Source organism: Mauremys reevesii, linkage group 16, assembly GCF_016161935.1.
Source record: "Mauremys reevesii isolate NIE-2019 linkage group 16, ASM1616193v1, whole genome shotgun sequence".
Taxonomy (NCBI): Eukaryota; Metazoa; Chordata; order Testudines; family Geoemydidae; genus Mauremys; species Mauremys reevesii.
This window is the reverse complement of record NC_052638.1, coordinates 18,291,012-18,313,787: the sequence shown is the minus strand read 5'-3', so window position 1 is coordinate 18,313,787 and position 22,776 is coordinate 18,291,012. Positions and strand designations below refer to the sequence as shown.

General features: G+C 46.0%; 1 protein-coding gene across 9 annotated transcripts in view; it reads left to right on the top strand.

The window, feature by feature from the left end:
- ADCY7 (adenylate cyclase 7) overlaps window positions 1-22,776 on the top strand; it is a 124,738-nt gene that overhangs the window by 19,285 nt on the left and 82,677 nt on the right. The window contains exon 1 of one of the 9 annotated variants that reach the window (XM_039503817.1): window positions 17,058-17,201. The exons of 7 other annotated variants lie outside the window; for them this stretch is intronic. The gene's annotated coding sequence lies outside the window, so the exon portion shown is untranslated. Of the gene's footprint in view, window positions 1-17,057; window positions 17,202-22,776 lie in introns of those variants that run through there. One more of the 9 variants, XM_039503816.1, reaches the window with a different exon arrangement.

Sequence of the window (22,776 nt, the reverse complement as noted above, 5' to 3'; positions counted from 1 at the left end):
CCTAAATACTGGTTTTGAGCATGGGATTAACCTAGTTTGGTCTCCATCCACACAGGCTGGCCAAACCATTTTATAAACTAGTTATTAACTAATGTCTAACCTCAACCCTATGTGCTTAGAACAGTTAGAACAGCAGAACAATTAGACCAGCGGTCGCCAACCTTTCAGAAGTGGTGTGCCAAGTCTTCATTTATTCACTCTAACTTAAGGTTTTGTGTGCCAGTAATACATTTTAACGTTTTTAGAAGGTCTCTTTCTATGTCTATAATATATAACTAAACTATTGTTGTATATAAAGTAAATAAAGTTTTTAAAATGTTTAAAAAGCTTCATTTAAAATTAAATTAAAATGCAGAGCCCCCTGGACAAGTGGCCAGGACCCAGGCAGTGTGAGTGCCACTGAAAATCAGCTCACGTGCTACAGGTTGCCTATCCCTGAATTAGACAATTAAGGAAATAGTAATATTGACACAATAATTGGACAGATAACTCATTCAGGTGTTAACCTATGTTCTCTTTCCAGTGACATTCTTAAAAAATAACTCTAACATCTGGATATCCTGGACCGGTTCCTTTGTGCATCTAACATATTGCTCTTGTATGTCCTTCTAGCTTGAAATCATGCCAGTCCCCCCGTATGTAAAACTAAATTTTTGGAACCAGATTACATTTTTGGAGTCATGTTTTTCCAAGGTATTTCATTGTGCTCCCCATAGTTTTGTATAGATGAGTAACTACTGCAAAGTCCCTGCAGTGTGAAAATATAGCCTTGCAGATTTCAGGGCAGAAAATTAGGCAACAGTAATTTAGTATTGGTTATTTATATGTTTTTCTATAATGGGGGAAACTTTTTACAAAGCAGTGACCTGGGAGGAGAGTGAGTTGAATTACTGTGTTGAAAAAATCATGAGTCAGGAACCTAAAATCATGAGATTGTCTTAAAATCCATGAGATTTTAGAAAAAAATAATGTAGGTACTTATTTACCTTCTGATTTTTTTAGCCTTTAGGGAACACTTGGCCCTCGTTCAAGGATTTCTCTACTGTTCTGAGAACTAGAAACTTACCTTTTTTTAAAGTAAAAAATTCATCTTTAAATAATCACTCCAGGAGCTTGTCCTGTAAGAAAACTGCCACATATTGCAAGATGCACTATAAAATCATTTGATTCTCCAGCACTGACCTTGTGAACAATGTTAATGTATTTGTGTATTTTGCGTTAATGTATTTTCGTCACAGAGAAGTCAACTGATTTGCAAGACACGTTGGTGTGACACAACACTGCTACGTCTTTTAGCATATGAAAATATCTATGCAAATGTATACAACTTGAGTGGTGCATGAAATAGAAATATCTGGCAAGGGACATATACTCTATTTTCTGTAGCATGTAAGATGTCATGGTATTGATACTGCTACTCTTTTGTACCTGTAACGTAGTTCATAGTGGGAGTCGTTTATGAGAGTATCTGAGCTCTGAACAGGAACTGGGGCTGTGGCTTGTCATGGGTTGTGGTGCAGAAACAAACATCCGTTTGTATCAACGAATTTCATGTCTAGCATTTTGCAGTAGTTCCTCCCAGCTTAGTGCTGTTCTTTTATTCTGGATTTACCAGCCTGAAACAGTGAAGTTATTCTGGGCTCAAAAAGATTCCCATGCACTCTGTCTTTAATGTGGCTTCTACTGTATCAAAGATAATTGCAGAAGTTCTTTCAGTTTGTACTATGGTAGATCAGGCCTACTTCAAAACCCAGAAGCCCACAGAGAGTGATAATGAAAAGGTAAAATGGGAAATAGTTCCATTGTTTGCAGTGGGGCTGGTCACGGAGCAAGGTTCTGCATAAAGCTAGGAGGATCAGAACCTAAGACCTGGAACTTGCATTGGATAGTGTGAGGTTGGGTGTTACCCATACTATGAGGAGCCCTGTTGAAGTCAGTGGGACTCTGGAGGGGTTCAGTAGTAACAGTTGCAAGATCAGAGCCTAAATGTCCATTCCTCATGGCACAAACCACATGCAGAGACTGGAGTTATAAAGTTATCTACAGGTGTTCATAGCTGTGAGCAAATATGCCCTTTTAAAAAAAGTCTGCTTATATATTGTATTTAATAATAAATGATATATCATTTGTATTATTGTTTTCTGCTCCCCTCACTGAAAGAGAACGGATTTCTCATATTTTCAAAAATATTTCCCTCTGGGCTGAGATTAAGCATGGAAACACCACACAAAAGGAGAGGGGTTTTTCCTAACACACCTGACCCTCCCCCAAAAAACCAAAAACCTCCTCACAAACATATGAGCAAACAAAAATTAAGATGAAAGTTGATTTGCTCCCTTAACTATAACATTTGCTACTCTAAAGGTTATATCTGTAAATCTTTAGTAATTCTGTATTTGGTCAGGATCATTAAACATGTTGATTTGTATTCATTGTGATACATTATGATTAACTTTTAACCATGACAACTGTAGTGTGTCATCACTATCTAGTGTCCACAATACATGCAAATATCTGTGTGGAAGTATATCTTTATCTTTTGTGCTTGGAGATTAGGAGGTTGCAACACAGCTTTTACTATCATGCTATCTAGTAAGTAGGGTTGCATAAAACTATTTTTAGAGTGGAGATCCCAGTTTGATTCTAGTTTTTATATATAAAACTAGTTTGGTTGTATAAAAATTAAGTTTTTACTTTAGATATCTTTGCATTTACTATCCTGTGCTGATGTAGTACGGGATTTTTTTTCTCTTTTCAACATACCAATTTTACTCTACTGGTTTCTGTAATATTGCCATTGTTTTTAGTAGAGTAATTCTTTCAGATCTCCTGCAACTTGTTTTTGGCTTCCATCTCCATCTGACAGTCTTGTGTGAAAGAAAATATCAATCTTTGGTTGTCATTGAGCACATTCAGACATTTTAGTGTTTTGCTTTAAAATTAACACCTAGTTTTAAAAGCATTGAGTTCTTTGTAATTTTTATATATAATAAAACAGGTTTTGAAAGTCCAGTTGGATTTAATTTCCATTTATTTTTTCAAATGTTTCTTGTGCCTTAATATGCTTAAATGGATTCTTAAACAAACCTTCATGCGGTAATAGCAGCATTTGTGTCTATGTACGTATAGAAAATGGTAACCCACTTTCAGTCACTTGAAGAGCTGGTGAGAAATTGTTGACAAAATAAACAATGGAAATGAAAATGTCCCTAGTTGTTTATGGGTCCCCCCCCTCCCCCCGCATTTTCTGATCTGCTTTATGCTATGCTCATGTAGGCCAGTTTTAAAATGGAGTTCAAGAAATAAAAGGCTGAGTGTCCCATTACCAAACTTCTGAGACATTAATTTCTTTTAAGTGTTTACAGTTTTCTTTAGTATGTATAGTTAAGAAGGTAGTTTTTACCGGTTTGATGTAATGAGTTAGGTAATGGAGGATTGCTTATGGATTACTTTTGTCCTTCCTCTAGACCACTGGGTGTTTGGCTTCTGGTGGAAGCAGGATGGTCTGATACACCTATGAGCATAGGATTTGTCATACTGAATACAGTGGTTTCTGCTTGAATTGTAAATGTTTGCCTTTGAGTCATCACTTTTCTTTTGGGTACCACTGAATTTCCTAATGTTGCTTTGTCATAGGTTATGGTTAAATTGTCTAACTTAAGACGAGGAAAACATTCAAGGGACACCATCATTTTGAATATTACATTTTCCTCTGAAATCTTTTACGTGTGTGTGTGTGAGAGAGAGAGAGAGAGAGAGAGACTTTAAAACAAATGAAATTTCAATTTGATGGGACTATACATGACGTCTCATGCTAGGCTGTGAAGTAAATGTAAAATTCTTGTAACTAGATGCTTACCTAGGGATGCTATATGCAAAATAAATGCTATAAGTTTTGAAATCATGTTAAAAACTGTTGATAACTTCCACTTTGTTTGTGGGCAAAACTTCCATTAACTTAAATGAGAGCATGACGTAGACCAGCATTTCTCAAATGCGGCCACTGTGGCTGCATGCGACCACCAGGGGCTTTTCTTGCGGCCACAACCTCATGGTGCTGTGATGGAGGGTGAGGGGCAAAGTAGTGCCCCCCCCTTCCCTGTTGCTTCTGGATGCACCGCCTTGGTGTTGGTTGCCGGGGCCACCAGTAGGGTGGGCTCTGCCCCCCTCTGGCACAGCGCTGGAGGAGCAGGCAGTTGGTGAAATCCCCACCCTCCCAGGAGTGTTGAGACCCAGGCTTTGGGCTCCAGCCCCGGGTAGGGTGACCAGACAGCAAGTGTGAAAAATCGGGACGGGGGTGTGGGGGGTAATAGGAGCTTATATAAGAAAAAGACTCAAAAATCGGGACTGTCCCTATAAAATCGGAACATCTGGTCATCCTAGCCCTGGGGCGTTGCGGTTTGGGCTCCAGTGGTGCGGTGGCAGGCTCCTGGCTCTGGCCAGGCAGCTTCATGGTCCATCCCCAGGCCCCGTCCCTCAGCTTCAGGGCTTTGGGCTCCAGCCGCCTGCTGCCTCCCGCCCGGTCCCCGCTGCCTTCCCCAGCCCTCCCTCCCCCAACCCAGTCCAGGGCTTAATTTGTCTCCAGGCTTGCCAGGGCTGAGTAAGTCTGCTGTGAAAAGTGATACTTGTATGTTTGGTAATATCACTTTTAATAACCAACTTATTAGCTAGAAATAAATAAGTTAGAATGATTTGGATGTGTTTATTTGTTTTTCCTAAAGTTTATTAAGTATTGTAAGAGCGTCCACCAGCAAGAGTTGATGGCCACACTCTGAGGCCACCAAAAGATTTGTCCTGAGAATCCCTGAGTTGAATCGCACTGTTTAGCTCAAAGGATCTCAATGAAATTTTACAAACTAAACAGGGATCTCTATCTCCCGCGCACTGAAATGCAGATACTTCTGGAATGCAACACACGGGCAATTTGACAGGTCATACCATCATACTGCAGTTTAGGGCTGGAAGTGAAGAACACTCTCCACTTGAAATTGCAAGTATAATTTCAGGTAGGCAGAAAAGAGGCAGCATTATGCAGAGGTGAAAGCGTAAACCTGGCAATCAGGAGACTTAAGTTCTGTTCCCGGTGTGACTTAAGACTCTTTGTGTTCATGTTTCCTTATCTAAAAAACAGGGACAGTAATTCGCCTTGTGTCAAAGGAGTCTTATGGGTCTTTATTCACTGATCTTTGGGATCCCTGGATAGAGACAGGTGTTATAGAATGAAAATATTATAATTTGCTAGAGGTGGAATTTATCCAGGATACTGGCATTGTGTCCTTACTCTTTGTGAAAAATAATGTGGGATTTTTAACAAGCACAAGTGGTCAGGTGAAGTCTCAGCTTTATGTGCCATGTGAAAGTCACCACCTACAGCAGCACAGTGCCTCTGCTCTAAGGCACTGATTTAGTTCCCATTCAGAGGGAAGAGAGCTACTCCCAGAGTCATGGAGACCACTCAGGCCTGGTCTACACTAGGACTTTAATTCGAATTTATCAGCGTTAATTCGAACTAACCGCTCAACCGTCCACACCAGGAAGCCATTTAATTCGAACTAGAGGGCTCTTCTCCACCCGGCAGGTGGAGTAACGCTAAATTCGCACTTGCTAGCTCGAATTAGGCTTGGTGTGGATGCTAATCGAACTTAGCAGCTCCGGGAGCTATCCCACAGTGCACCACTCTGTTGACGCTCTGGACAGCAGTCCGAGCTTGGATTCTCTGGCCAGCCACACAGGAAATGACTTTGAATTCATTTTCCTGTCTGGGCGGTTTGAATCTGACGTTCTGGTTGCACATCGGGGCGAGCTCCGCAGCACCTGCAACGATGCAGAGCTCTCCAGCAGAGGAGTCCGGGCAATCCCAGAATAGAAAGAGGTCCCCAGCATGGATTGACCGGGAAGTCCAGGATCTGATCGCTGTGTGGGGCGAGGAGTCTGTGCTGCTGCGCTCCAACAAGCGGAGAAGGTCTCTAAAGCCATGAAAGAGAAAGGATACAGCCGGGATGCGATGCAGTGCCGCGTGAAAGTGAAGGACCTAAGACAAGGGTATCAAAAAGTCAGAGCGGCGCAAACGGACGCCCGGAGCCCAGCCCCAGACATGCCGCTTCTACGAGGCACTGCATGCCATTCTAGGTGGGTCTGCCACCAGTGCCCCAGCAGTGACGGTGGACTCCGAGGACGGAATAGTGTACCGGGACAGTTCCTCCTTCCTGTTCGCCGATGGGGAAGATGAGGAAGGGTCTTTTGAGGACGGCGCAGGCGACATCGAACCCACTCCCGCTTTCCCTGACAGCCAGGATCTCTTCATCACCCTCACAGAGATCCCGGACTCGGAATCAGGGAAGGATCAGGCGGTAAGTGCTACAAACAGGGAAACATTTATTTTTTTAAGAAACAGGGATATATATAAAAAATGGAAATCCTATATAAAAATTTTTAAATATGAAACTATACAAACAGCAGGTCTACACAGATAGGAATGGAGCAATAGTCCTCTGGGGACAGTTCAAAAAAGCTCTCAGAGAGCAGCTGGAAAAGCCTCAGCAAGAGGTTTCTTGGGAGAGGTGCTTTATTGGGTGCTCCGTTGAAGCACACTCTTCCGCGCCATGCCATCCTCAGGTACAGGGGGACCATCGCCTCTACGAGCATGGCAGCGTAGGGTCCTGGTCTGTGCAGGGCTTCTGTTAACATCCGCTCTCTCTGTGTGCACCTGACACGCCTCAGGGTGATGTCGTTGTGGAAGTGCTGCATCTAATTAGTGGAATTAGTGTACTGTTACTATTGTGCATGGTAGACTTTTACTTTGCATAAGAATGACCCTCGCTTAACAGAGTTTTACTTTGCATAAGAATGACCCTCGCTTAACAGAGTTTTACTTTGCATAAGAATGACCAACAGCCACTTGTGGCAGGCCTCAGAGGAAAAGCATACAGGGTCTTTCCGTTCACTGGCGGGAGATGCCGCATAACGCTCATCTTTTCTGCTTTGCACATTGCCTCCAGCAGGAGAGCACAGCTAAGCACTAACTGATAAGCACTCTGTACTGTAAGGCTTACCAGGACTTTGTGCAAGAGGATGCAGCTATCTTTGCGCTCTCCAGTGCAATGGCGCCGCCAATGAGAGCGTATTCGAAATCTTGGACTAGTTCTGAGATCTCCTGAGACTTGGTTCCCTCTTTGGTCTTGTTCACTGAAACTGACTAGACTGTGTTTACTGTTGGCAAACATGTATGTGTTCAAGGAAATCACCTACTTTTTCACATCACACAGCTGGCTCCTTCCCGGACTGCCCCGCCATCCGCAGAGGCTGGCTCGGATTAGAAAGAAAAAGACAAGGGACGACATGTTCCAGGAACTGATGGCCAGCTCCAGAGCGGAGGCGGCAGAGCAGAGACAGTCGAGGAGAGCCTGTGTCAGCAGCATCGCACACACCTGGAACGGGAGGATAGGTGGCGGCAGGAAGACCAGCAGGCGACTCAAACGCTGCTTGGTCTAATGAGGAGCAAACGGAGACGAGCCCGGCGCCTTGTAGATGTTCTTCAAGACCGCAGTCAGGAGGAGAGCCCCCTGCAGTGCATCTGCAACCGCCCTCCAACGCCAAGAAGTCCTGTCCCCCTCACCCAAAGTGACAAGACGGAGGCGGTAGGGGCCGTGAGAACTGTCCCTGCACCGCAGCACACCGATAATGTTAGAGACAACTGTCTGTAAATTTGTACAAGCTCTTTCTTTACAGCATCAACCAGTCCCAACTCCAAGTTCAAACCCCACTGTGTATTACATTATTAAAAGCGGTTTGGTGTTACTGACTGTTTCCGTCACGTTTCTGGTGTCAGAAGACTTTCTGTTGTTCTGTGGGGGGGGGGGAATTGTAATGTCACTGCATAGCCCACAGTGCCATGCTACAGACTTGGCTGCAGGGTCAACTGCAGGGCACACACAGACTGCAGTCACTAGGCACCAGGGACAGTCTGTGTGGTGTATGCTGCCCGGTCTTTCCTTGAGGTGTATGCTTGTGCAGGGTCCTGGTGCCTGACATCCCCGAATGTAAAGGCAGGCTTCCCTTCACATGCATTTGGACCGTAGTCACGATCCTCCCCGGTGCCCCGAGCCCCAAAAAGAGACCTCATCCAGGGGCCGATCCACACCCTTCCCCACCCCTCACCCTTCCAACGCCCAAACCCACAGCCATCATGGTAACCCCTATCCAAGGACGGCACCCTCGCCCTTCCTGCAAACCCACCCATCAGTGCACACCTTAACCAGCACAGAATGCTTCCATGTTTCAATGAAGAAACAGAAATGCAAAGTCAACGAAAGATTTATTATTAATTACTAAAACATGTCCTTAGTTTTAAAACGTCCTTGGGAAGTGGGGAAAACTTGGTTTATGATCAGGCTCTCTTAAAATCAAGTGGACAGTCACAGGTTACCCTGCTCTGCGAGGAAACTCGCTTTCAAAGCCTCCCTGATGCATATCGCTTCCCGCTGGGATATTCTCTCAGCACGGGTGTCTGGCTGATCATAAACAGCAGCCAGGCGATTTGCCTCAACCTCCCAAGCGGCCAAAAGGTCTCGCCCTTGCTCTCACAGAGATTGTGGAGCACACAGCAAGCAGCAATAACTACGGGATATTCTTCTCGCTGATGTCCGAGCGAGTCAGTAAGGTCCGCCATCTCCGCACACTCCACCACCATTCTGCACTTGCTCAGCCGGTAGTTGAAGAGTTCCTTTTCAGTGTCCAAGGCGCCTGTATAGGGCTTCATGAGCCAGGGCATTAGCGGGTAGGCCGGGTCCCGAGGATCACTGTAGGCATCTGCACATCCCCAACCGTTATTTTGTGGTCCGGGAAGAAAGTGCCTGCCTGGAGGCGTCTAAACAGACCAGAGTTCCTGAACACACGCGCCATGAACCTTGCCCGCCCACCCGACGTTGATGTTGGTAAAACGTCCCCTATGGTCCACCACAGCTTGCAGCACCATTGAAAAGTAGCCCTTCGGTTAATGTACTCGCTGGCCTGGTGGGCTGGTGCCAGGATAGGGATGTGAGTCCCATCTATAGCCCCACCGCAGTTTGGGAATCCCATCGCGCGGCCATCTATGATGACCTGGACATTTCCGACAGTCACTACCTTTGAGAGCAGTTGCTCAACGATTGCGTGGGCTACTTGAATGACAGCAATCCCCACGGTAGATTTGCCCACGCCAAAGTGGTTCGCTACTGACCGGTAGCTGTCTGGCGTGGCAAGTTTCCAGAGGGCTATGGCCACTCGCTTCTGCACAGTCAGGGCTGCTCGCATCCTTGTGTCCTGGCGCCTCAGGGCAGGGGACAGCAAGTCACACAGTTCAAGGAAAGTGTCCTTACGCATCCTGAAGTTTCGCAGCCACTCTGTGTCATCCCAGACCTGCAGCACTATGCGGTCCCACCAGTCTGTGCTTGTTTCCCGGGCCCAGAATCGCCGTTCCACACCATGAACTTGACCCATTGCCACCATGATCTCCACTGCCCGGCGTACCCTGCTTTGTGAGAGGTCTGCGCCACTCTCCTCACCGTGCTGCCGGAGCCTCCTCGCCCGGTTTCTCAGCATCTGACTGTGGAAGAGGTGGACGATAACGTGCGAGGAGTTGACAACGGCCATAAGTGCAGCGATGATCGCAGCGGGACCATGCTCGCAGTGCTGTGGCGTCCGCGCTGTAACCGACCAGAGAAGGGCGCGAACAGATTTCCGCTTTCAAGGAAGAGAGGAGGGCGGGATTGACGGTTCAATGACGACACATTTTTCCCCAGCATGCATTGAAATCTAATTCCAATGGGCAGCGGGGAGTGCGGGAACTGTGGGATAGCTTCCCACAGTGCACCGCTTCCAAAGTCGAAGCTGGCCCCGTGAATGTGGACTCAGAAGTTCGAATTTGTGTATTTAGTATGGATACACAAATTCGACTTATTAAGGTCGAATCCACAAATTCGACTTAAGTAGATTCGAAATAGTCCTGTAGTGTAGACAAGCCCTCAGTGTAGAAAGGTGACCTAATTCTGATTCTGCCTCCCAGACTGTGGATTATCCTCATTCACAGCTTTCACAAACTGAGGACAAGTTATTCTCCATTCAGGAGCTCGCTCTGTTCACTCCCCTTTCTGTGCTGCGTACAGTATATCCATCAGACTCTAGCTTGTTTTCAAGGCTGTATGCAGGGACTTTTCATTTGACTCTGCTGATCTCTGACTGTTTTTTTTCCCATCATCTCTCCTCATTTAAGTTACTATTTCTTTTCCTTTCTTTGGCAGAACGGTCGCCTCTGTCTGAGCCATCGAGTAACTATTTTTATGTTCTGAGTTAAAATAGGGAATTGCAGAACTACCCTGACAGCATGCTTGGCAAATCCATACTAGAGTTTTCTTGAGGAGGTGGGAGGCGGGGCTGGTCCTTGTTGCTGGTCTTTGTCCAGCAGCTTTTTGAACAGTATCTGGTCTCACAGGGCAAATGAGGCCTGTGGAGCTGGTAGACAGATTCTCCTGGAGAAAAGCAACTGATGGGGAGGTGACAAAGGTTTCCTCTTTAGATTTTTTTTAAATTAAAAAGTTCAAATCACACAGGCTTCATTTCCCACCTTATCACTGAATCAACATGCATTCACCACAGTTTGAATACTTCTTTAATTGAATGTCCATACAAATGAAACTGTCTCTCATTTCATTAGCAGGCTGCTTTTAGTGTAAATTTGAGCAATATAAAGGGATGAATTATTGATGATGATTCATGTGGTGGCCAGAATTGTACCTAGCAGGCCCGCTGACAGCAATTCCGGGCCCCAGGGCAGAACAGTCAATGGGCCCCCTCATGCACAAGCCGCGCCCGTATGGACGCTGTCTGCCTGACATTCGGGCAGTGCTGGGTGCCCTCTTCTGGCACAGCCAGGGCTTCCACATGCCTGCCCAATGGGGTTGCCAACTGTCTAATCGCGCAAACCCAAAGACCCTTGCCCCACCTACTGCCCCATCCTTTCCCTGAGACCATGCCCTGTCCCGCCCCTTGTCTGAGGCCCCGCCCCTGCTCACTCCATCCCCTCTTCCTCCGTCACTCACTCTCCCGCATCCTTACTCATTTTCACCAGGCTGGGGCAGGAGGTTGGGGTGCGGGAGGGATGTGGGGTGTAGGCTCTGGGAGGGGGTGACGGGGTGCGGGCGCTGGGAGCGGGGAAGAGGATGCAGGTGCTGGGAGGGGGTGAGGAGTGTGGGAGGGGGTGTGGGCACTGGGAGGGAGTTAAGGTGTGGGCTCTAGGCTGGGGCAGGGGGGTGGGGTGCAGGAGGGGGCCAGGGGGTCAGTGATGACCTCTGGCGGCTCCCGAAAGTGACCAATGGGAGCAGCAAATTTGGCGCTCGGGTTGGGGGCAGCGTGCGGAGACCTCGGGGTCGCAGGGATGTGCCAGCTGCTTCCGGGAGCGGTGTGGAGCGAGGGTGGGCAGGAAGCCTGCCTTAGCCCTGCTGCGCTGCTGGCAGCGGCCAGGTGCCCTGGGCCCTTTTAAATTGCCTGGGCCCCTAGGCAATTGCCCCCTTTGCACTTCTGCCTGCCAACCCCCGTTGGTGGGCCTGGTATCTAGAGAAGTTGTGGCTCCCATGTCATAAGGTTGAAAGGAAAGTTCCAATTGTATCCCTCACCCCAGGCTACCTACATGTCCTATTAAGTTGTACTGATTTGCTTTGCTGTTGCAAAACCAAACTTTATTTTCCAAAGCACTACGTAACAAACCCCAAATGAAAGAACTTGGATGTCCTGTAATAGCATTTTTGATGTAGGCTCTGACATACTGCTATTCCATACGTAAACTAAGTAAGAGAAATTGAAATGCAGTCCAACGGAATTATGGAAGTGCCAAAAATGATGTTTACTGTTGTGTTAGGGATAATCTAAATTATCTGTGCATAATAGATAATTATTTGAACTTCTATACCCCTCGGAAGTGTCTTATGAATATTAAGCTCGCCTATCAACACCAGTATGGAAAAAGTGGTGTTACCCCATTTTACAGCTGGGGGAAAAGAGACACTGAAGCTGGGACATGCCCAAGGCCTGTGGCACTGGCAGGAATTAGAACTTAGCTCTCTTGAGTCCTTGGATTTAACCACATGGACCATTCCTGCTCTATATGGTCTGGTGGCTTCTGAGGTTGTCAGACCTCATATGTGTGCCCAGAATGGAAAGACTGGATTACCAAGAAGTTCATTTGGGAATCAGTTACACTCTAACCACAGGATGTAGTTCTTTAATAATTTCTTGAGGCGTGTGTGTGTGTGCTTGTTTTTGGGAAGGGTGGTGGTTTGGGGTTTGATCATGCATGGTGCTGAGCAGTTTCAAGTGGGACATTAAATTGTGTACTTACAGTGTCCCCTTCCATGAGAGGCTGTATGGTGTAGTGGATAAGGCAATGGACTAGGAGTTATGAGAGTGGGTTCTGTTCCTAGCTCTGCAACTGATCTTATGTATGACCTTTGTCAAGTCACTTCACTTCTCTGTGCCTCTGTTACCCCACTCTTTGTGTTGTCTGTTTTAGATTGTAAAATCTTTGGGTCATAGCTTGTCTTTTAGGAACATAGGAATTACCACCCTGGTTCAGATCTGAGGTCCATGTAGTCCAGTATCCTGTTTCTGACAGATACTTCAGAAAAAGCAATAAGAATCTTGCAGTAGTCAGATGTGGAATAATCTGCCATAATCATTAGGCCACATCCTAATCTTTTCATAATAACAGAATGATTTAAGCCTGAAGTTTGAGGTTTAATATCCCTTCCAGAATGTTTGTCAAGCAATAACAACTATAACTCTGGGTATTCTTGTTATCCACAAAAATAGCCAATCTGTTTTTGAAACTTGCTAAGAATGCACTATGAAGTCTTAACTACTTCCTATGGCAATGAGTCCCAGAGTCTAATTACATACCATGTGATAAAGTGTTTTCTTTTATCAATTTTGAATTTGCCATCTTTTAATTTAATTGAATGTTCCCTTGTTCTTGTGTTGTGAGACAGGAAGCCAAAACTCCTTATCTGCCTTCTGTTATACCCTTCTTATTTTAAATTCTTGAATCAGGACCACTGTTGTTTGGTAAACAATCCTGATCTTTTTAATTTTCAGATGATAGATTTTTTTCCTTAGTTCTAATAATTCTTGTTGCCCTTCTTCATCTGATTCTGCGGTATCCTTTTTGAGATAGTGGGGGTGGGGAGTACATAACATACTTTCAAAAAGAGGGCAGAGCATTGGTTTATATTACGGTATTATAATACAGTTAATCTAGAGTTTTGTAAGGAGTATGACTACTTTAATTTTTCCTTCCATATATATGTGTTCATATATCAACATTTAACTTCATTTGCCACTATATTACCCAGTGACCTAGCTTGGTTAGGTCTCTCTGAAGTTCTTCACAGTCCTTTCTGGTTTTGGACAACATAAATAAGTCTGTATCATCTCCAAATTTTGCTAGCTCATTACTCACTCCCATTTCTAAATTACTAATAAACGTATTAAACAACATTGGACTTGGTATGGAACTTTGAGATACCCTACTGGTAACCTTTTGGCATGGTGAAAATTGACCATTTAATCCTATTCTTTATTTTGTATCCGAGCTGGTTTTTGATCCATGACAGTACTTTGCCTCTCACCCTATGACTGCTTATTTTCTTTATTAGCATCATGGGAGAGACCTTATCAAAGCCCGTTTGAAAGTCTAAATAAATTATGTCAACAATTTATTTTATCCACTACTCTATTGATGTATTCAAATCAACTCTAATAGATTAGTGAGGTTTTTTTATTTTTATTTGCAGAAGTCATGCTGGTTAGATCTTATAATCTTCCAGGTGCTTCATTATTCTATTTTTAATTATTATTTCAACCAGTTTATCAGGTACAGATGTAAGGCTGGCTAGTCTGTAATTCCCTGGGTCACCCCTTGTGTCCTCTTTTGAATACAGGGAAAACATTTGCAACCTTCCAATCCTGTAGAACAGCAGCTGATTTTAATGAGAGGCTATATTGTTAGCAGCTCAAATACTTCATATCTGAAGTCTTTCAGAATTCTTGGATATATACCCCTACCCCTACCCCCACTGCCTGAAAGACTGAGGCACCTTGACTAGGAAACCAAGGGGCCCGAAGAGCAGCAAAGAATCCTGTGGCACCTTATAGACTAACAGACATTTTGCAGCATGAGCTTTCGTGGGTGAATACCCACTTCTTCAGATGCAAGTAGTGGAAATTTCCAGGGGCAGGTATATATAAGCAAGCAAGAAGCAAGCTAGAGATAACGAGGTTAGATCAATCAGGGAGGATGAGGCCCTGTTCTAGCAGTTGAGGTGTGAAAACCAAGGGAGGAGAAACTGGTTCTGTAATTGGCAAGCCATTCACAGTCTTTGTTTAATCCTGAGCTGATGGTGTCAAATTTGCAGATGAACTGGAGCTCAGCAGTTTCTCTTTGAAGTCTGGTCCTGAAGTTTTTTTGCTGCAGGATGGCCACCTTAAGATCTGCTATTGTATGGCCAGGGAGGTTGAAGTGTTCTCCTACAGGTTTTTGTATATTGCCATTCCTAATGTCTGATTTGTGTCCATTTATCCTTTTCCTTAGAGACTGTCCAGTTTGGCCGATGTACATAGCAGAGGGGCATTGCTGGCATATGATGGCATATATTACATTGGTGGACGTGCAGGTGAATGAACCGGTGATGGTGTGGCTGATCTGGTTAGGTCCTGTGATGGTGTTGCTGGTGTAGATATGTGGGCAGAGTTGGCATCGAGGTTTGTTGCATGGATTGGTTCCTGAGCTAGAGTTACTATGGTGCGGTGTGCAGTTGCTGGTGAGAATATGCTTCAGGTTGGCAGGTTGTCTGTGGGCGAGGACTGGCCTGCCACCCAAGGCCTGTGAAAGTGAAGGACCATTGTCCAGGATGGGTTGTAGGCAGGGGCGGCTCTACAAATTTGGCCGCCCCAAGCAATCATGCCCGGGAGGCGCCCCCGAGCCGCGGGAGCAGCGGAACTGCCGCGGGCATGACTGCGGAGGGTCCGCTGGTCGCGCGGCTCAGCTGGACCTCCCGCAGCTGCGGACGGTTCGCGGGTCCGGCGGCTCCGGTTGAGCTGCCGCAGTCATGCCTGCGGGAGGTCCAGCCGAGCCGCGGGACCAGCGAACCGTCCGCAGTCATGACTGCGGCAGGTCCGGTCGTCCCCGGGCTCCGGGGACCTCCCGCAGGCATGACTGCGGCAGGTCCACCGGACCAGCCTGCCGCCCCCCTGGGAAAGGGCCGCCCCAGGCGGGTGCTTGCCCCGCTGGGCTCTAGAGCCGCCCCTGGTTGTAGGGGGCCCGAAGTCAGGCGAACCAACCACTAGGCCCTCCAAGCTCCCTGTTACAATCTGTACAGATTCAACTGCGAGGTCCTCTCCACTCAGTGTTTTTTGGTATGTATCTATATAGCATCTCGCACAATGTGTCCCTGATCTCACTTGCAGCCTCTGTGCCCTACAGTAATACAAATAATTAACAACAACAGTATGTTAGGTGAGGAAGGGTTGGGCTTCAGTAATTCTCGTACTAAGTTTATACAAAATGCTGCCATGAAATCTGTGAGGGTGAATAATGTGTTTATTTCTTAAAATAGCCTAGACTGACAGTGTTGCTTAATTGGTGGTGGTTTCTTAAATAAAAGCATAGCAGTTCATAACCTTTGGAATGTGAGCTAAGTTTTGCTCACTAAAGGATTAAAAATGAACTCTCCAGTATCTAACCTTAGACATAAAATTGCAAACAGTAGGTTGAGTGTAAACAAAGCTCTGATTTCAGTTCTTGTGCCATGTGGAAAAGCAGTAATCATTGAGATTTAAAAGCATGTCAGCAGTGCTGGATAAACTGAAACCTACCAGTGCACTGGAGATAATATGAGAAAATCACAGACTGTTCCTTGGTGTCACTCTGAGATTGACTATAAAGGAAAAAACACATTCAAATTTAAACTTCCTGTGTTTAAGAGAATGGATCAACAAAATATTGCTCCCAAGTGACCTGTACTCTGTTCAGGGTGTCAGGTGATGCAGCTGTATCTAGGAGATGAGCATATAATATATTACATTTGTGGGCAAGAAAATAAATAGCTCAAGGAGTTCAAATGGAACAAAAAATGGAAATGAAGGCTCAGTGAGTTACAAGAAGTGGGAGTAGGGTTGCTCTGTAATACTGTGCTTCAATCCTTTTAAAAATAGCTTAAATTGTAGAATGTGATGGTCCTTTGACTTGTCTTGTTCTCTCTTGTGCGCATGTAGCGTGTACAGAGCAACAATCTATAGATGCAATTGTAGGTCCAAAAGCCATTTCAAGGCCACCTCTGTGACGTTGTGGATATCGTCCATTTCAGCTCTTAATCCATATATGGGGCACCGCACTAAGTTCCCTCTAAGCTGCGCAGCCACACAGCAGGCTGTCAAGGGCCACACAGACGCGCAGCCACGGGCCTGGAGAGGAGAGAGGTAGTGGGGTGGGCAGGGAGCAAGTTGGGGTGTGCAGAGCTGCGGTGGGGAGAGGAGCCCTGGAGCTGCCTGCACCCCAAACCCCTCATCCCTGGCCCCACCCTAGAGCCCTCTGCCCCAGAGTGAGAAAGTTGCAGCGCTGTAAAATCCAGTGTAGACAAGCCCTGAGTTTTTCTTTTCAGTTTCAAGTTGTTTCAGTGTTTTTCCCATTACCTTTAATGGTCAGCCATTGTCTCTACCTGGCTGGACAATGCTAAGTTCTTGGAGCTGGTTTTGTGTAAACACCTGGCCTGGGAGGTGTCTTCCCTGCCAACTGACTCACCACGCTGCTGTGAGGTGGTGCTGCAGTTGCACTACATTTACACTTTTCTACGCCTATATACATGCATACATTCATAACCAGAACATATATACATCTCTCTTAATGACCATCAAGTTCAGGGCATTACAAGCTTTCACAAAAGATCTTATTTGGCATATTTTTATACACCATAATATTGTCTACAGTTGCTTGATTCAATTGTTTATTTTTGGGATTCAGATCACCCTGTTCTCCCATTGGGGCGACTGGACCTTGACTGTTATACCTCCTCTTGTGAGTTTGTTGCTGGAGTTTTGTTCATTGGCCATGACGTAAGCTTCGCCTCCGTCCCCTCTTTTCTGGACAGGATGTCAGGTACCTTGTTCTCCAACCCTCAGTAAGATTAATCTCCATATCATATTCCTGCAAAGCTATGCTTCAGCGTGGCAATCTGAAATTGGTTCATTTTGTTTCATGGAGAATTCTTTTGTAAAGTATTTACAATTACTGTTGCTGAGAATAATTTTGTATAGATAGTTGAATGGGAAAGTGTATAACTTTATCAGGATATGGAAAAAGTATGTGTTTGAGAGCCTGCTTTGGATGCTGACCAATGTGTGACATTAATGTGCATATTTAATTTTTTTTTTGTTTTCCAAAATGTTTTGTGATGTATATATTTTGAAAATACTGCTGAAAGAATAGCATTTATTTTTGTTCAGTGTTAAGCTTGTTATGGTAAAATATTATTAGAAAATGTTTAAAAATAAACGATACAGAGTGTTGAAAATTCAGTTAATAGTCATCGGGGATACCATACAGAGTATAGGGGGATGTTAGTATTTTGACATTGGATAGCATATAACACATACAGTCTGCAGTATCCCCAATGGGGGGGTTTAAGGTGGATGAATCAAGGTACAGTCAGTAAGCAGTGAGGGTACATCGCTCATACAGGGATTACAGGTAATCATAGGTATAAATAAGTGGGCCGAGTAATGAGGATAGGATGACCTACTACATATACCCACGTGCATGCACACACATTTTCACTTAACAACAATATGCCCTGTGCTGTTCCTGATAAAACATTGTTTTTCATTTGGTTTATCATGATAGAGACAGACATAAGGTAAATATCAACATTTCTATTCAGAGTAATTTTTTAATGAGCGCTAGTTGAGAAGCGACTGTTTCTGCAAAGACTAAAGAAAATCATTCTTCTTTGAACTCAGTGTAAACGTTACAAGTCTCAAGCCAAAATGATAGGGTGCTAAAATAGGGATTTATCACAGACGTTGGCTGATACCACAACTATACAGGGGCAGCTGCCTCTCCATAATACTGAAGATAGTGTTTGGTATGGGAGTCCTGTTATTGTACTATGCCAGTGTTATGTAAACTGCCCATACATACTTTCTTCGTGACTCCATCCCAACTTTTATATATACTGGTTTAAAAAAACAAAACAAAAAACCTTGTAGAACTGAGATCAGTTCTGAAGTAGGCTTGAGGGGAGCATGCTTTGAACTAATGGGAAGATTCCACAGCTGGTAACCATGCAGTGCTTGAGTAATCCTATTTGTATTTTTTTATATTTTTAAACAGTTATTACAGCAAGTATCTTTAAAAGATCATTCATGTTTTAAATAAAAAATGAACTTACAGGTCAGGATAGCAAATACATCTCTTAACTGGTTTTGTTTGACTTCACTCTTTCCTTTTTTGCCATTTCCTATTCCCTTTTTCTTCTCCTCCAATGTATTGTTAACACGATTGACATAAATACCATATAATGAAATTTGTGTTTCCAAAATTTAGTTAATACCATGCCAGTGAAAGTTCAGTCAATGACCTGATGTCTTGATAAGGTCGGGTAAGGATCAAATAAGTTTGGAAATGTGTATTGTGAATCAGACAGATGTTATAATTGGTCCAGTATAAGACTAGGGTTTCTTAATACAGACAATATCTATCCTGTATTCAGTATTGTAGCTATGTTGGTCCCAGGATATTAGAGAGAGACAAGATAGGTGAGGTAATATCTTTTATTGGACCAACTTCTGTTGATGAAAGAGACAAGCTTTTGAGTTTAACAGAGCTCCTCTTCAGATCATCTGCACAGTTTGGGATTTCTACAGATTTTGGATATTAATGGTTGTCAGATTTGTTCATTTCTGTGGCTAGTAAAATATCCCTAAAGTTAACATATAATTGCTGTGTTGTCTTGTGCTTTTGCTATCTAGTTCGATTCTCAATGTCTCAAATCTCGATGGACAAAGGAAAGGTTTGCTCTAATAAGTAACAGACTAAATGTGCTGTTGAAGAATAAAGAGAAATCTGCTTTATATTAAAACTTGGCTAAACAAAGTTTGTGTCTTTTAGCATTATTGCTTAATATGGATTAGTCACTTTTATTTGTAATTTTTTGTCTTAGGTTCTGTAATTGCAGCAAAGTATTGGCCCATTCAATACTATGTAAATAACATTTGGGTAAGTGTGAAAAGCAGCTGCTGTTACAGCACAACATGCAGTGCTCCTTATGTAACTTGTTAAATGTTCTTCAGTCAAAATGAAATTGGCCTGCAAACTGTTGCTAAGGAAATAGGTGCCTGTGGTTAGTGCTGAATGCAGAGGGGTTTGTGTGACTTGCAGATCAGAAAGTGGTTTAAAGTACACAGGCTGCATGTCACTTTATTTCCTGAAACTCACCTCTCTTGATGAGCAGCAGGAGACAAAATGCTAACGTTTCTTTGACTCTTGAAAGCTGTTCTTCACAAACATACATAAAACCTTTTTTTCTGTTCTGTCCTGTAAACTAAAATACCTTGTGTATACTGCTCACACTTGCTACCTTTTTCTTTTCAGTGTCTTTATATGCTTTTAAATACTTGTTGGGTCTGATCCTGCAAACACTTTTACGCACATGAGCAACTTCCCTATTTGAACATAAAGTTGTTCACATGCATAAGTGTTTCACTGGCTCCTCTGATCTAGCAATGTTGTATTTTCAGTTAATCATAAAAATTCAGTGTACTGTAATGAAACTGGGTGGAATCTTGGCCCTACTAATTTCGTTGAGAGTTTTGCCATTTATTTTAATGGGGCCAGGATTTCACCCAATAATATCCTTTTCCTAGAGGTAGTTTAATGTTACAAGTAGAGGTTGCTGCATTAGCTTCCTTAGGAAACTTTGAATTTTTCAGCCTCGGACTTGGTCTACATTACCAATGTATGTTATGTTGGTATAATTACGTAGCTCAGAGGTTTGGAAAATCCCCATCCCGAGTGACGTAGTTGTACCGACCTAACCCCTGGTGTAGACAGTGCTATGTCAATGGGAGTGCTGATGGGAGAAGCTCCCCAGTTGGCGCAGATAGCGTCCTCACTAAGCGCTACAGCAGCACCAAGCTGGGGTGCTGTAAGCACAGACAAATCCTTAGACACCCAGCTCTTTTAGGATGTTTTGGAGAGCCCATACTAAAGTGTTACATTGATTTGGAAAGATTTCTTGTTCCTGGAGTGACAGAGAACTCTATCACTGAAGCTTTAGCAAAATGCCTGAAATGTGGTTAGCCAAATAATGGGCCACTTCACCTTGAATGGTCAATTGAAATATGTGTTAACTACTTATGCTAAACAATCTGTTCTATCTTGTATTTCACTGTGACACTCTGTGTAAATTCCCCAGACCTGAAGAAGAGCTCTGTGTAAGCTCAAATGCTTCTCTCTTTCACCAGCAGAAGTTGGGCCAATAAAAGATATTACCTCACCCAGAGACGGTGCAAGGATATTTTGTGCCCTAGATGAAACTTCCACCTTACACCCCCTCTCCGGCCCAGGGAGCCAGGGCCGTCCCTAGCCATTTTGGTGCCCTACGCACAGGGGCGGCTCTACATATTCCGCCACCCCAAGCAGTCATGCGCGGGAGGCGCCCCGGAGCCCCGGGAGCAGCGGACCTCCCGCGGGCTTGACTGGTGAGGGTCCGCTAGTTGCGCGGCTCGGCTGGACCTCCCGCAGCTGCGGGCGGTTCGCTGGTCCAGCGGCTGCGGTTGAGCTGCCGCAGTCATGCCTGCGGGAGGTCCAGCTGACCCATGCGACCAGCGAACCGTCCGCAGTGACGCCTCCGGGAGGTCCACTAGAGCCGCGGGAGGAGCGCCCCCTCCGCAGTCATGCCTGCGGCAGGTCCGGTCGTCCCGGGGCTCCGGTGGACCTCCCGCAGGCATGACTGCGGCCGGTCCGCTGGCCCAATCTGCCGCCCCTGCCGGCAAGTGCCGCCCCACGCGCGTGCTTGTCGCGCTGGGGTCTGGAGCCGGCCTTGCCTACGCAGCCCCCCAGGCCTCCATGAGGGGAAGGGGGGGCCCAGACCTCCATGGAGGTGCTGTGTGTGGCCCCGCCCCAGGTCTCCACGGGAGGGGGGGGGGACAGGTCCCAGGCCTCTGTGGAGGACGGGGGGCTGGCCACTTCCTGCGGGAAGTGGAGTGATCCGGCCCCAGCCTGGTCTGCTCCCCTGGCTCCCAGCCGCGCCGCCGGTGAGTGCGGGGGGGCGGTTCCCCCCTCCACCCAAGACTGGTCCACTCCCCTGGCTCCCAGCTGCGCCCCCCTCCCCACGGAGGCCTGGGGCCCCAGCCTGCTCTGCTCCCCTGGCTCCCAGGCTTGGAGGGAGGGGGGAACCGCCCCCCCAGCACTCACCAGCAGCGTGGCTGGGAGCCAGGGGAGCGGACCAGGCTGGGGCCAGGTCGCTCAACTTACCATGCGGTGAGTGCAGGGTTGGGCCTGGCTGCAGAATTCAGGGAAGTGGGGGTGGGGCAGAGTGGGGGCGAGGCTGGGGCGGGGCAGGGGCAGGAAGAGGCAGGGTTGGGGTGCAGCGGGGAGGCCATGGGGAAGAGCCGGGGAGTCCCCCCTGCGGCAGCTCCCAGCCCCGCGGTGCCCCCCCCGCCCCAGCAGCTCCCCACCCCCCTCCTCCCAGGCAGCCCTCCCGTGGCAGCTCCATGCCCCGGCTCACCTCTGCTCCACCTTCTTCCCTGAGCACGCCAGTGCTGCTCCACTTCTCCCACCTCCCAGGCTTGTGGTGCCAATCAGCTGTTTGGCGCGGCAAGCCTGGGAGGGGAGGAGAATTAGAACGGTGGCAGCCTGTTCAGGGTAGAAGGAGGAACGGAGGTGAGCTGGGGCGTGGAGCGGTTCCCCTGCACCCCTCCCACCCCTTTACTTGCTGCGGGCGGCCCTCCCTGCACCCCCCTGCCCCAGCTCACGTCCACTCCACCACCTCCCCTGAGCGTGCTTTTAGCGCCCCCAACCACTTGGCGCCCTAGGCATCTACCTAGTTCTCCTAGTGGTTGCACTGGCCCTGACCTCACCGACCTTGTCTCTCTAATATCCTGGGACTGATTCGGCTACAACAACACTGCAAGCAGTTAGCCAAATAAACATTCTTAGCACGGCTCGGTGAATCCTTTTGCAGTAACAGAACTCAGAAATAATTTTCCTCTAGGGAAAAAGGTTAGTCCCATGAAGTCTAATTTCAGAAGTCCCATTTAAAAATAAAAACTCAGGTTCCTTATAGATACCTGGGTGCTATAGGGGTTAACTCCTAATCTATTCATCCGGATTCTTATACCTTTAATGTCAGTACATCTTATATACTCTGCTTAGGATGCCACAGTGTCTATTATACCTTGACAGATTTTAGCAGTGGAGAATCTACAGCCTTTTCACCAAATCTTAGTTCCATTGACGTTAGTGGGAGTTTTCCTGTTGAATTTAGTGAGATCAAGATTTAGTCTGTTGTGTATACTGCTGACGTTCTGCCTGATTTTACATTTAGAGTCCACAGGACAATGCACTTAGGTAGGCTTTAGATTTCTTCATCCATTACCATGCTCATCTCACTACTGTTTTGTGTTTTCCCTACTCCTCCTGTTCATGTGATATTCAACCTCTTTTGCAGCCTGTAAGCCATGCTATGTGTGCTG